The following is a 15,334-nucleotide window of genomic DNA, read 5'->3' on the forward strand; positions in this document are numbered from 1 at the left end:
CACCTCCCAAGGACCCCACCTGCTAATACCAGCACCTTGAGGGTTAGGATTTCAACATATGAATTTGAGTGTGGGGGACACAAACATTCAGATCATGGCCATCATTAGTGCTGATTCCTAAAGGATGAGAGATGGACAAAATAGAAGGGCATTCTGGCCACATGGAGAAGGTTAAGGGCCAGGGAGAGGGGCCAGTCCATGTCCCTGAGCCCTCAATGCCCAGAGCTGTGATACAATGAAGGACAATGTCACACAACATGGGTGGACATCTGAGGGGCCTGGCAGCTGTGGCAGCACCTGGGAGCACTTCATGGGGTTGTGGACCTCAGCGACCTCAGCAGCAGATGCCCCACCTGGAACTGGACTGGGGGAGAAATCAGGCACCCCCTGCAGCCAAGTGGGCTAGTGTTAAAGACTTAAAATTGTGGGCAAGTTGACTTCTAAGGGCCACTGGAGGTTCTACCAAGCAGGGGGTGGAGACTAAGAAACATAAGTGGATGCAGAGATTGTGGTCCTGTCTCATGCAGGTTAACTCAACTGTAAGTTCGGGGGATGGGACACTCCAGCAGGATGGCCCTAGGACACAGTTCACTAAGAAACATTGAGTCCCCACTAATGCAGTGCTCTTGTTTTAGATGTTGGGGATACAGCAGCAAACAGGATGAGGCAAAGTACTCATCCTCGGGGAGCTTATATTCTAGGTAGTGTTTGTTATCTGATTAGATAATACACAAGTAAATTAAAAGTATTTAAGACAATTTCAGAGGGTGACAAGTATATAAAGAGAAGAGGGGGAAGAGCATAAGGTGTGATGGCATTTGATAGTCTAGATAGAATAATCAAAGAAGGCTTCTCTGAACTGAAACCTGAATGGGAAGATAAGGGTGAGTATGAGTGGGAGTACAGAAAGCAGAGGGAATAGTAGTGCAAAGGTCCTGAGGCAGGTGTGAGCTTGGTTGCCCACATTTGAACACATGTGTTTAAGGAAAGGAGGAATGTTAGTGCAGGTGATGGGGAATGCTGGGGAAAGAAGTAAGAGATGTGACTGGAGTGAGGCCAGATCATATGGGGCACTACAAGCTTGAGGCTATAAATACACATGTGTTGGGGATACGTGGGGGAGTGGGTAGCCTCAACACCGGTTCAAGAGAAGAACAGGCTTCTGGAGCAGCTGGAAAGGGGCTAAGGAAAACTAGCTTGGCTACAGGGTAAACGCCTATGAGGCTAGGCATAGTCCATGGTGCCATGTTCTAAGGGACCTGAAAAATTCAAGCTTGGTCTAAGAGGGTATGGTCATATAAAGTGTTCTGATGCAGAGCAGAACATGGCTGTGGAAGTCCATGAAGAAATGCCCAGTCAAATCAGCGCCAGCCAGTGGTGGAGGGGTTGGGGTTGGGGCAAAATAGGAAAAGATGGCAGGCTGAGGGGACTGTAGAGAAGGGAGAGTTTGCAGGGAAGATAATGGTGGAGGGCATGGGCACCCTAGGTGGAGCCCTGGCAGTGAGGCTGACTGGGGTGCCACCTGCTGGAAGCCTGCCATTACTGCTGGTGTCCTGGTCCAGGTCAGGTCCGACTCAAACAGAGGACAAGATTTTGTAAGAGGATTTGATGATGGGATTCTTATTATCTAAGTTTTGACTGAGGCATGAATACAATAGATGATAAATTCCAAAGGAGCCACTGTGCAGAAATCTCTAAGTGGTATCACGAATGGGGCAAACCGTTCTTAAATTCCTTAACCACTAGGACAAGACAAAGAGAATTTGCAAAAAGAGTACTTAGAGTGAGTTGCTGCTGTCAAATTCTTTCTCTCCTCCGTTTGGTGAAAGGGGGTCTGTGACTGCTCTTTGCGTCAACCTCAAGTACCACTCTAAGGAGAATACTTGGAAAGCTTATACGTATTTCCTGAATAGAGAGATATTGGACTGGGGTTGGCCTTTTGCCTAGAAGATCCAACAGGCTAGCAATGGGCTGACTGGAAGTGGAAGAAAAGTGGCTGGTGCTTCAGGCAGAAGTAATAGGGACAGAGTGCGTGTCCCCGTGTGCTCACATGCGAGTGTGTTTCCGGATGTACAAGGAGAATGAGAAGGATTTTTGTTGTGATGTGGTTTTTGTAGTTGCTCCTTTCCAAGGAAATGGCAGGTATCGATGAAACAGCTAGGTACGATGAACAAACATCAAAGATAAGCAATACTGTATTTCCCAATTTAAATATCTCGATTTTTTTCTGATTATAAAAAAACACATACTAATAAAAACTCAAACAGTTCATAAACATACACTAGGAGAGAATGAATTTCCCTTTATATTTCTCACAGGGATCTTTTAAGACCTTTTTTCCAGCATGAAAGCTTCTCAGGCTTTCGGGGGCAGATTCTGTTTTGTGACCAGCAGGTGGCAGTGCACCACTGCTTTCCGTGGGGACCCAGAAAGGAAGTGGATCTGAACCGCAAGTCCCATGTAGCAGAGAGCTTGGCAAAATGGTTTTAATCTGAAACAACCTTTAAGTTTTCTAAAATAATGTCAGGAAAAATTTCTAGTAATTTTTCTTTACAAAGCTGCTCAGTGTGGGCCGAGGTGCCCTAGACTGTTGACATTGGACTCTGAGTTTTTGAGATTGAGGTGGGGAGAAAAGTTTATGAAACAAAAAGAATTTACTGGCTCATGTAACTGAGAAGTCCAGAGGTTTGTCCTGAGGAGAAGTATATGAGCTTCAGGTCTGGTTTGATCTGGTTTCATCCCATCATTAGGGTCTTGGGTCTGTTTCTCTGATATTTTCTGCTGTTCTTGGCCAGCTTTGTCCTGGGGCTGCCATCCCTCAAGTTAGAAAATAGTCATAGCTGTTTCTGGACCTCATGGCTCACAGTTCACCTTCTGGATCCCCCTTGAAATTGCTGCCTGGGGTCTCAATGGTCTGAGCTGAATCACTTGCTCATTCGCCAAGCAAACACTGACCAGGGGGTAGAGTTGAGTCATTACTTTCAACTAAGCTTTATACATGGGCTGTCTTGGGTGAGGGAGATACCTGGATGGTTAAGAACAGTTAACGTGGTGGCAGGGACTAGGCAGTGGTATCAGTGGATGTTTGCTGGCCACATGCGGAATGTCAGGGTGACTCTGGTGCCCTCGGTCTCACCAAGTAACCAGGGAAAGGCATAGGACTAAGCCTCCAGGTAGCTAACTGGACAATGTCCTCCAGGCCTGCCCACCCCAATTCACTTTCCACCCAGCCAGGCCCTGAACGGCTTCTCCAGAGAATACATTGCACAGCTCCTCTGCTGAAACTTTGCAGATGGTTCCCATTCTTCAAGCTCCACATGGTGCACACAGCCCTGTACTCCCTGGTCTCCAGTCACTCCAACCTCATCTGCCTCCACTGTCTCTGGCACCTTAGCCCCTGCTTATTTGTTCTCTTCACTCTGGCGGGATCTTTCCATCTCCCTCAATTTACTCCTCTTACTTCTTCCAAAGTTAGGTTAAGTATCATCACCTCCTCCAAAGCACCTTGGGCAGATGCGCGCCAGGCTAGTGTGGTGATCTTGCCCTCAGCTCCCATGGCCCCCCTTGGATACCCACAATGTGGCTCTTACTACATCGTGCTACAATGATCTGTTTGCCATGTGCTTCCCTCTACTGCTCTGTGAGATTCTGGATGGCAGAGGGCTGTGGTAGGTGTTCACCAAGCGTTTATGGAACTGCGGGGATTGATATCAACCCTCCCTTCAGATGCATGGGAGGCCCACTTTCTGCTCTGCCTTTGGTCCTGGGAGCCAGATAGTGGCTTTCCCCCAGAAAAACAGAACTTTCTCAGTCAACCATCTTTCTCCCCAGAAACCCCCACCATCCTATTGGCGTGAGTGATTTTCCAAGGTTCCTTCTAGTCTTAAGGTATATGATTCTTCCTGGAGGAGCATGGGAGGAACAGAATAGATCTGGTCCCCCTGATCTAGGATGGTGGAGGATCCAGCTTCCCACGTGGGAGGTCAGCTTGGATCATTAGTGGAAAGCCCCAGTTTGGGTTCTGAGTGGATTGTACAAGCTACCCATGGTCTACAATCACCCTCTCTTCTCTCTCTTGGAAAGATATTTTCATGTCTGCAGAAATTTCCAATGTTTGTTCCTCCCAGCTTCCTGGCTGGCCTGCCAGACTAGAGAGGCCCCAGTGTTTTGAGTGAGGGAGGTCAACAGAGTTGGGCTATTTGGAATGCTATCACTATGACTGATAAGGACAACTCACATTCTTTCATCACTAATTTTGCTAGCTCTCATTTTAAGTATAATACATGGAATAAGCCATTCAGTGTTTACAATACCCTTTGAGGCAAGCACCACTGTTATCTGCATTTACAGACAAGGAAACTGAGGTATGGAAACATTAAGTGTCTTGCCTAAGGTCATAAAGCTACTCAGTAACAGAGATAGCATTAAAATTCAGGCAGTCTGGTCCCCCATACCCTCAACCACTGCCCTACACTTCCAGTCTTAGCCAGGCTGTGGAGGGAGGAGGGAGAGAGGACAGTTTAGAAAGGGGGCTCGGAGCTGGTGGGACTTTGTCTCCATTGCTGCCATGACTGCTGGCCTCTCAAGACCAAACCTGGCTCTGTTCTACCATCCTGGAGTCTTTAAACCATCATAAATGTGATTATTACCAGGAAAATTCTTGCTGGTAATCTATCATGGTGCAGCTCTCAGAACATCACAAGCTTTATTTCCTTTATTTCACTAGAGACTGACAGCGGCTCTGTGGAGGAGGTTTAATGACTCTATTCCCCAGGAGGAGGGGGTGGCTCTCAGCAGGCTAGGGGACCATCCAAAGGCCCCGAACAGGCAGACTGAGCTGGGACCTGCTCCTGAGTCGCCCATCTGTGGACCCAGGGCCAACATCACAGAATCTCTTTCCTCATGGATGAGGGCCTCTCTGTTTTGGGAAGAGTCTCCAGAGAGAACAACTCCAGGGAGGCTTGTTCTTATTCTCCAGCTCCTAATGCCCCCGGATAACACCCAGAGACGTTGTCTCTCCAGTTCACAGTAACCTGTCTAGAGGGCCAGGCAGGTCCATATGTAGGACAACTTTCTACCTCTATCCACTCCCTGCCCACTACCCTCCCTTTCCTCCAAATGTGGCCTTTTTCTTTTGCCTAGATGCATTTGAGGTTTAACAGTTTCCGCCTCTGAGGTCGCTAACTAAACTCTGCTGGTGGCCAAGCCTTTTCACCATGCTTCCCACAGGGTGAAACTTGTTGCTTTCATGGTCATCATTTCCCACTCCCCTTCAGAGTTCTTGTTGGGCCTGTGGACTTATAGGGATGTTAGAGCCCTTTGAAGTGTTGGCCAGGTCCAGACTCTGTCACCCTTTTCAGGGTCATCCAAGGACTCCTGGTGCAAAGGTTGTGCTTTTGCTCTTTTCATCAGGCAGATGTTGACTAAGTCCTCCTTTTCTGTCATTCAAACAGCCAAGGTAGGCCCACTCCAGAAAAAAAAAAAAATTCCCATCTGTGCTTAGCAGAATCCCTGGGAGTCCCAGCAAATCAGCCTTCCAAGTGAATTCAACCATGCTCACTTGCTTACTTGGAGGAGAACCCTGGGTTATTGCAAGAAGGTCAAGGGAGTTGGGCCATTTGAAATGACATTATCCTGAGTGATAAGGGCAGCTCACATTTGTGAGAGCTCATTTTGTTAGCTAAGATTTATTGTGTTAGCAAGATAACATTATGTTAGATAACATTATTATGTCAGATAACATTATTATGTTAGCAAGATAACATTTTAAGTATATGTGTACGTATCTTTCAATAGTCACAACATCCTATGAGGTAGGCGTCATCATCATTCCCATTTTAGAGACAAGGCAACTGAGGTGTAGAAAGTTTCAGTATCTTGCCTAAGGCCATCAAACTAGTGTGAATAAGAGAAGGCAGGAGTTAAAGTCAATCCCTGCTCTATCCCTGGGCTCCCCAAGCCCGTGGACACATTCATTGGTTTGAGGACATCTAAGTTCAGGGCATACAAGGAAAATAAGGCCTAGGCCTTGGCCTCTGTAAATTCAATGCCGGTAGTAAAGACTGACATGTCAGTTATGAGACAAAGAAACAGGCAGGAAGAGAGGGGTAGGTGGGAGCATGTGGGAGCAGACGGGGGAATTCACTGAGACAGAGGATATCATGGGCTGGAGGAGTCACTCGTGGGAGATCAGAACCATAGCTCTTCCTTTCCAGGCACTGCACTGACTCACGGTCCTGCGGGATCCCCTTTTGGCAGGGAGGGTGGCACATTCCCCCCAAACCACTGGACTACCCCCAAGCTTCCTAGTCCATGGCCAAATACCCACTCGGTCTTTTCTGCAGAGAGTCACGGATGGGCGATAGGAAGAATGGTGAGTTACCAGCAATGTCTCATGATAGCCTGAGTCCCGTTTTCTGGCGCTTTTAAAATGCATGCTGTGGCTTTCTGATATTTTCCATATGTCACAAAATTTACGAGTCTGATCTCACAGAGCAACCAGAAAGCTCAGAGGCAATTGGTGATGTATGTGGGACGTCTGGCTCCTCTGAGAAAAGGTTCAATTGTGTCTCTTAAAGTGATTTCATCCTAAATCTTAAGCCAGAATGAATACAAAATGCAAATCTGTCTCCCTTATTTAAGGATTTTGCATTTTTGATAGTTTCAAAACAATCATGCAGAGGGAAAAAAATGTATTTTAACAAATACATCCTGCTGGAAAGCATAGATGCTTTGACAAATTAGGAAGTCAACCAAGCCACACACTTCCTTGTCAACTCTTGCTTCCAGCTGGCAAGCATTTAAAATAATATTCCAAGGAGGTTTAGCATTCGTGATTACATTGTTTGATTATTGCACTTTCTAGATAATGGTTTTTCAAAATTGTATCTTGCAGCTAAAAATTAAATAGCGACTTCTGGGTATGCACGATATCCTTTAATAAAATGAGACCCAATATAATATTCTCAGAGGCTGAGCAGTAATATAGGAGAGATTTACTGTAGTCCAAATGAGGGAGATCATTGATCCTATAGGATTCTTATTATTTTCTCAAGCTAAACTCCAGAGAATGCTGGGAATGGAGCCATAGCTCTATTCACATCTGGCAGGAACCTAGGTGGCCTTTCTTTTCCCAAATGGATATCTGAAGAATTCTTGGAGTCTTTTGGCTGCATGCTGGGAAAATGTCTCAGAAGAGAAAGCTGTGGACAAAGCTGTTTATTTGTGTCCATTGCAAAAATGTACCTCTGGTTTTCAGGACAGTGAAACTATTCTGTTTGATACCATAATGGTGGATATATACATTTGCCCAAAGCTACAGAATGTACACCACCACCCAGGGTGAACGGTCCTACAAGCTATGGGTTTTGAGTGACAATGACGTGTAATGTAGGCTCATCAGTTATAATGAGTGTACCACCCTGGTGGGGAGGTCGATAATGGGGGAGGCTAGTGTGTGTGAGGGCAGGAGCTACACTGGAATTGTCCGTACTTTCTAATTTTACTGTGAACCTCAACTTGGGATTAAAGAAAAAATGCACCTCTAGGCAGCTCAATGTATCTTGTAGGTCTTTCTGCCAAGGCTGGAGCCATGACTCAGTCAGCCCTCCATTCTCAGACTGCTCCTTCCTGTTCTAGCCTCTAACCCTTGACACTGTTTCCTCTTTGTACCTCAGGATCTCGCTGTTCAATCAATGTTTGTGGAGATTTCAGTATGTACTAGACACTGGCTTACACTTGGGATCCAGCTTGATCTCATCACTTCTCAAGGACGCTGGCATGGACTCAGACTCAGCCTTAAAGCAGAATAGGCCCTGGCTAAGTCTGAGCACAATATTGGATCTGATGGGCCTTTCCAACTGGAGTATTTATTTAATAAGAAAATCATTTAGAGTTTAACATCTGAGTACTCTAAAAAAGCATTGTACCATTTGAAGAGTACTCATTTTGTCATGTTTTTATGATGTGGGGAGGGAGGATAGAAATACAACTGTAGTAAAAATAATGGGAAATTGTTGATTGTCTATGCTCTGTTTCACAATTAAGAATTTCATTCTCTGTTCTTGAATCTCATTGGGATCTCTGTAATTTGTACCTCGTTTTACAGGTAACAGAAAAGTTGAACCTAAGGAATGGATGAATAAAGTGAAAAAAAGTCATTTACAAGTATGCAACGAAATAGGGAGCTGGCTGGATTCCCACAGGGAAAAAACATCCTGGGTGGTTGGTGTGTCCTGCATTCAGATACCAGATCAAAAAGGATAGAGTACCTAAGGATGAAATCCATGGAGAACTGGTAATATGTTTCTCCCTGGGTTTGCATGCTTCTGATAGTTAGGGCTGGACTAGGTGAGGTGTGGTAACATACAACTGTAAAATCTTAATGGCTTAACATTGAAATAATGCAAGTGATTCTTCATTCACACCAAGTCCAATGTGAATGTCACTGGTTGGGTGACTTGAAGTCATGGGTTCAGGGTTCCAGCTGATGACACTGTGTGCGGCTCTGACATACCAGAGTCCTTTGCTCTAGTCACAGAGATGGCCAGGTGAGGGACTGTGGAAGATCTTGCTGAGCATTAAAGGGACAAGGCCCAGAGTGGCGTATACACACCTGGGGTCTGAGTGAGCACGAACAGTCTCTGTCACACACAGTAGGGGAGCCATTTCCACTGGGGACCATTTTAAAACTAAATAGCCATTTTCCACTCTTTCTGGGATTTTCTATCCTATCCACCAGACTTTTTTTCGTATGTAACCATAGTCATTAAACCAGAGACCCTTTGACACAGGTGTTCTAAATTGCCAGTCTCCTACCCTGAGGACAGCCCTATGCATTAGAACAGGGAGAACATGGGGGACAACCTCTTTGCTTGTCAAGAAACGGATCTAATAATACAAGAAATGTAATGACATATGCAACAAGAATCCTGTAAAGAGAACTAGTAAGAGAGACAAATCAACCCTGTTATTCTGGGGACCCATAAATAAGCCCAGAATATGTGGCATGTCCTGAATTGTAGGTCAGTCTTAAGCCTTAAAGGCATTTTTCTCCTCCTGATCGGAGATATATGGTTAAATCTGAAGTTTTCTGATCATTCTCTGCAAATATTTGTCACTGAACATCTGTTGTCCAAACTCATGCCAGACAAAGTTACAATAATAAATTCCATTAAGCTTAGAGAAAATGCAGACATCCCTCTTTGTTACTTTAGGTAATCACAGCTTCATTCAAAAGGATTTTCCCATTAGAGGATCTCAAGGCAGAGATTACAGTGTGTGTGTTTTCACACATGTGTGTTCTGGTCCCTGACAAAATCTAAACCCTGTTCATATCAGTTGTGTGAAGTATGCTATGATGATGGAGCTTTTATTTGTATTCTTGGGGCTTCAAGATGGTACTCCCTGCAACCTCACCTTACTTCCCCAAGAACCAGGAAATAAGGCTGCTCTTTGAGAGCCAAACAAAAAGATCAACATCAGGGAGAAGTGAAGTCAGTTGAAGGAGGGCCCCCACTAGCAATGCAGGCAAAGTGTAACAGACACAAAGGAACACTACTTCCATCAGAAGAGCAGCCCGTCAACCCTACAAGCCTAGGAAAAGGAGAGAATCAAGGGCTTACGCTGATGGCAGAAGCAAAGTACCTTGAATGCCAGTGCAGAGGGATTGGGAATGGATCCTAAAGTGATGAAGTACATTTGTCTTCAGTGCTTTCTATTTTCCCCTTTTTACCTAATTTAACTATTTTAGGACCCCCTTTCTCTCACTTCCTCCAGACAGCCAATATTATACTCATTTCTTCCAAAACCAATATTTTCAGAGGTAGTAGGGAGCCATAGAAAGGAATCTTACCCTAGAGAGGTCATGGTTCTGGAACATTCTTAATTACTGATTCTTAACTTTATTATACATATCAGATCTGTTCAAACATGAGATGAGGTGTTTGTTTCCCCCCGAAACACTATTCCTCAGTAAAGAGGAAGCAACCTTATATTTAAATTCTCAAAAAGGCTCTTGTAAGGCTGTTCTCTCAATTACCTTCTGATACCTAGGCAACTGCTGTTTAGGAAAGATTCACCCAGGTTAAAGGGGGTCTAACTTAGTAAACTGAGTGACTGTGTCCCCTTTACAAAGACATGTATGATGTGAAGATGAACACAGAGGGTTAAGCCCTGGTGAGTTCTAGTCTTCAAGCCCTAATTAGTCCTAGATCCATTGGCTAGAGGGAAGCATCAGTTTATATTCATTTGATTTAGTATTCAAAGCATTTAGCCCTTTTGCTCTGATTCCATGGCCCTCCTCCTCCTCCTCCCAAGCAATTCCAATCATGACTTAAGAGTTTACCTTTAGGAAAAAAACACATTAATCATGGAGGTTTTTGAACATTTGGGTGCTGGTGATGTCACTGTGCATTGCTGATTAGTGCCCTGGCAAAGTGCCTTTATTCTTCACTCTCCCTACTTGGCTAACGAGTCTCTACCTCCCCCAAATGGACTTGTTCTTGGTGGTTGTTAAAATTCTGAGTCTGCAAGGCTGAAGTCCAGAGCAGCGTTGGACAATCCACAAAGGTAGTGATAGGCACAATCCACAAAGGCTTCCCAGCAGATGGACTACTAATTTTGTTTCTCAAGAAAACTTTTTTGATTTGTTGGATGGGTGAAAGAGAGCCCTTGATTTGGTCAGATGATGAGCATTTTCCATTTCAGATTGCAAGCTTTCAGTCCTCATTCCTGAGCAGTTCTAGGGTGCTTCTCTTTTGTGTGCTGAGAAGGAATTTTGCAAATAGTATCCACAATTTCAATGTTGCTGACAATTTTGGAGACATTTTGGAGACAATTTTGGAGAACTCCTTGTTCTTATTCATGATTCACAGACTAGAAGTCACAGTATACTCAACAGGAAGTGTAAGAGCTGTGTCCTCAAAATCTGAAAACAAAAACTGGGGCCAGTAGGCTGGCAACCAATACTTTGTCTTTTTTGGTAGAAAGCCCCCTTCCCTTGCTCCTTAGGGCATCTGTTTGTTGGCAAGCTCCCCTGTATATAGGCATGCTTAGGTGAGCACACTTCTATGAAATAAAACTTTGATGGGTACTTGAGTCTGTTGCCATTTTTTTTTCTTTGACGACTGTATTCTAGACATGATAACTTAGCTTTCTCTAACTGAGGGTGGCTAGTTTAGAACATGGATTTTCTTTTCTTTCTTTCTTTCTTTTTTTTTTTTTGAGAGAAAGATGGAGGGGAGCATATGGAGGGGGAGAAAGAGAATTTTAAGCAGGCTCCATGCCCAGCACAGGCCTCAATCTCATGACCCTGAGATCATGACCAGAGCCAAAAATCAAGAGTTGGGTGCTTAACTGATTGAGGCACCCAAGTGTCCCTAGAACATGGATTTTAAATAAAAACTGAAAACATCAGGAGCCACTGCCTACATAGAACTTGGGGAATGAGAAAGCTTCCCTGGGAGTTATGTATGATAGGAAAGTGAAGCTCTGATCATTTGTCATAGAAAAACTAAGAGGATAATTCTGATAGGACTGCTTCTAACTCTCTGGAATATACTCACATGGCACCCTGTCCTTTCTTTCATAACTTTTTGCCGTAGTTACAATTAATCAGTTATGGAATTATTGGGTTGATGTCTACATTTTTGCCACATCTCAACTTCCAAGAAGGTGGGGATTGTGTCTGGCTCTTTTTCCTCTGAAAACTCAGCCCCTACTACAATGTCTTGCACATGGAAGATGTTTAGTAAACATTAGATGAATAGATAATATACCATCCAGCAGACTGTTTTTTTTCTTCGAGCCATGAATGCTTGGCAGAGTGACTGGTGTAGCAAGAACTCAGGCATCAGTTGGGGAATGACAAAAGGAAGGAAGGAAGGAAGAAGAGGTCATTTGCATCTCATGAACTCAGTGCAATTGGACTTGAGGTTCCCTGATTAATATCATCAAAGGAAAAATCCCCTTCTGTTAGCAAAAGATATGAAAAATAAACAGAATGCCATCTAATTTAATTTTAGCTGCAAAGAAAGTGACTAACGAGGCATTTCTGTATTTGGGTAGGAGGAAGACACTCTAAATGCTACCTGGAAATGGCTTTAGTTACTTTGGTGACTGTTATAGTCTTGTGAGAATAATCTCTTCTTAATAAGGACAATTACTTAGATTTATTACTCCTCTGTGGTCTTGTTAAAGATCTAAGAAGAATCCTATTTAAATGGAAAGAACAATAGGAGCTTTTTAACAGGGAGCAAGTTTTAATTAAAGCCCAAACATCAGATTGGTGTCTCTGTGGCTGGGTTAAAAAAAGAAGAAGAAATAAACAATGGCATCTACTTTACCTACTTTTGAAGAAAAAAGTCCATTTTGAAAGAAAAGCCTCAAAAGGGTATGTGCATTCAGATTACACAAAACACCCTTTTTGAGGATGGTCTCTTAGAATCATGTCCTCTTCCTTCCCTTAATGGAACATCCTTTAGAGTTGAGATAATGAGCTCGATTACATGCTGGGCGCCCAATCCAAGAAGCAGAGATGGGATGACTGATGGGAATCACGGCAACAATCCACAGTGGTATTTAAAAAGTACTTTAGAATGTTGCTAGGGAGGAACGGGGACCAAGAGTGCTCCCAAAGAAATGCGTTGTTGCAGAGTCCCATCCCACAAGTAGAGAGATTCAGGGTTCTTCCTGCTTGAGTAAGAATAGCAAGAGCTGTTTGGAAAACCCCAAAACTCTGGCCCTGAGGAAGTGTCATTAAAAAGAGCAAATATCCTATTAGGCAATAAAAATCAATAGAATGAAATAAACAAACAAAAGTCTGATAACCTATCAGATGGGTAGTCTGTTAAGCCAACGGGTGAACGCTGAGCAGACAGACGGTTTCTGTCTGATGTGGCTAATGTTTCTGTGTTGGAGTAGCACATATAAATGCAGCTGTCTGCTGTTTGGAGCATTATTCTGCTCTAAATAAATAACCAACAGCAGTCATTTAGATGCATTTTGGGTGACGAGGGCACATGGGAACTCATGTCGTCTAACGTAAGCCAGAAGTATTTCCACATTAAATTATATTATTGAAAACAATGAAGGAGTAAGAATAGGGTGGGGTGGGGGTAGGGAGGCTCTTTCTCAGCTTATGGGGTATGTTCTGATTTTATGTCACCCTAGTGGTCAACAAATGTCATACCAAGAACAGATGAACACTAAATGAATCTCTTCTTGTGATGATTATAACAAGACTGTAAAATGGAAAACAGTAAATATAACTCATCCTTATTAAGACTCTCTGGTATTTGTTTCCAGCTAGAGCTCCTAACAAGAGAGTAAACAATACTTGGTCTCTTGTGATTGCTAATTAAAATGCAATAAATTATGGAATCAATTTAAATTCTGGATCAGCTCTATGGTGGGTTCAACAAACCTCCTAAATTTTATTTTTCCCTTGGGGTCTCTTTTCCAGAACCTTGAGGTAGAGGTGTGTGTTTGTGCATGGTCTCTCTTTTGTTTGATTTTTAATTGCTCTGGTGGCTCTTTTGGGGAAAGATGCAGGACAAATTTCAGGATCTTGGCATGTTTTCCCTGCTTCTGAGTTACCTCCTTGCTTTTGGCTTACTATGTGGATAATGATAAGACTTGGGCTACTGCCCAAAGTTGTTTAGTACTAGTGGCCTTGGCAGGGTACCTGGAATATCCAAACAGCCCTGGTTCCCCCATGGTCTTGTCCAGGGTCAAGAACAATGGTCTAGGTGGTTTCCTTATACAAGTAATGCATGAAGGCAAAGTGTCAGCAAGACCCAGCAGGAGAGGAGGTTAGTGTCTCCTGAGAGAGGAATATATATAGATATTTATATATCTATTTATATATCTATATATAAGAGGCAGATATGTATATCTATATAGATAGATAGATATAGATATAGATATGTAGATACAGTTCTATAGAAATATTTCCACATTATATTATTGGAACAATAAAGGAGTAAGAATATACAGATATTGTTATATCTATACATCTGTACCTATTTCTATATATTCCTCTCTCTGTATCTATATATAGTTATATAGATACATAATATTTATAATGTATATTATATTATATTATATATTATGCCTATATATAATACATATATATACCTATACTATACCTATGTATAATATATAATTCTATATATTATAGATAGTAGTTAATAATTTTGAGTTATTAGCAATAATTACTAATAATATGTTACATATATTACATATATGTGTATACGTGTGTGTGTGTGTATGTGTATGGCACTATATCTCCATATATAGATTTCGAGGCTCTTTTAAATTTAGTAGATTGTGCAAAAAAGAAAATGTTCCTTCTGGTAAAACCAAAGTTACTTTGGCCAGATGTAGCAGTAGCTCTTTTAAACTGTTAGAGAGAAGACAGGAACAACTTGCTGTGACTTATAATTCTAATCCCAGACACTGGGCAGGGTTTCCCAAAGGGAACCCTTGGAAGTCTTTGTTGACTGCTCCTGATTTGCATCAGTGAAGGCAGGGGCAGGTAAAGCGTGAAGAGAAGCATATGTGTCTGTTCCAGCCAGTATACAGTTCAACCAGAGCTGCCCTCTGAGCAGCACCCAAGACACAGAGCAGCCCCACACCCCGCACCTGCTATTTCCCTGTGTAGATATGCCTCGTTCTTCTCTGCCTCCTTCAGATAAACAGCATCAACAGTTTCATCTTCTGCCTCCTGAGAAGCAAGTGTGACATAGCGAGAGACATGCCACCTACGGACCGTTCCTCAACTGTAACTCCCGAGAATTAACTTCTACCTGATTTGAACATATGACGTGCTCATGCCGCCTCACACCAGCAGTATTTCACAAACTCACATTGGTTATTTGCAAGGCAAAGGACATTTTCACCTTAGAGATATACCATATGATCTCTTTGAAAGTCAACATGATGTAGGGGAATAAACATGGACTTTAAAGTAAGACAAAATTGGATTCAAACCTCTTTGTCTCTTGTTAACGGCATATTCTTTGGCAAGTTATTCTGCCTCACACATAAAATAGGATTAATAATGCCTGCCTAGGAGGCACCTGGCTGGCTTAGTTGGTAGAACATGATCTCTTAACCTCGGGGTCATGAGTTCAAGACCCATATTGAACATGGAGCCTACTTAAATTAAAAAAAAAAATTGAAAAATAAAAATGAGTAAATAAATAATGCCTACCTAACCAGGGCTATTATAGAGATTAAACAAGTTTTTGTATATAGAATTCCTGTAATAGCTAGTAGACACTCAATAATTAAAACAATTTAATTAATTAAATTAATTAGTTAAACAATTTAA

At 42.8% G+C, this 15,334-nt stretch overlaps 1 pseudogene; it reads left to right on the plus strand.

Moving 5' to 3' along the window:
- The first annotated feature begins 257 nt into the window (after positions 1-257).
- Positions 258-15,334, plus strand: part of LOC122899151 — a 44,818-nt pseudogene continuing 29,741 nt past the window's right edge.

The sequence above is a fragment of the Neovison vison genome, chromosome 2 (genome assembly GCF_020171115.1).
Source record: "Neovison vison isolate M4711 chromosome 2, ASM_NN_V1, whole genome shotgun sequence".
In the NCBI taxonomy this organism is placed as follows: Eukaryota; Metazoa; Chordata; class Mammalia; order Carnivora; family Mustelidae; genus Neogale; species Neogale vison.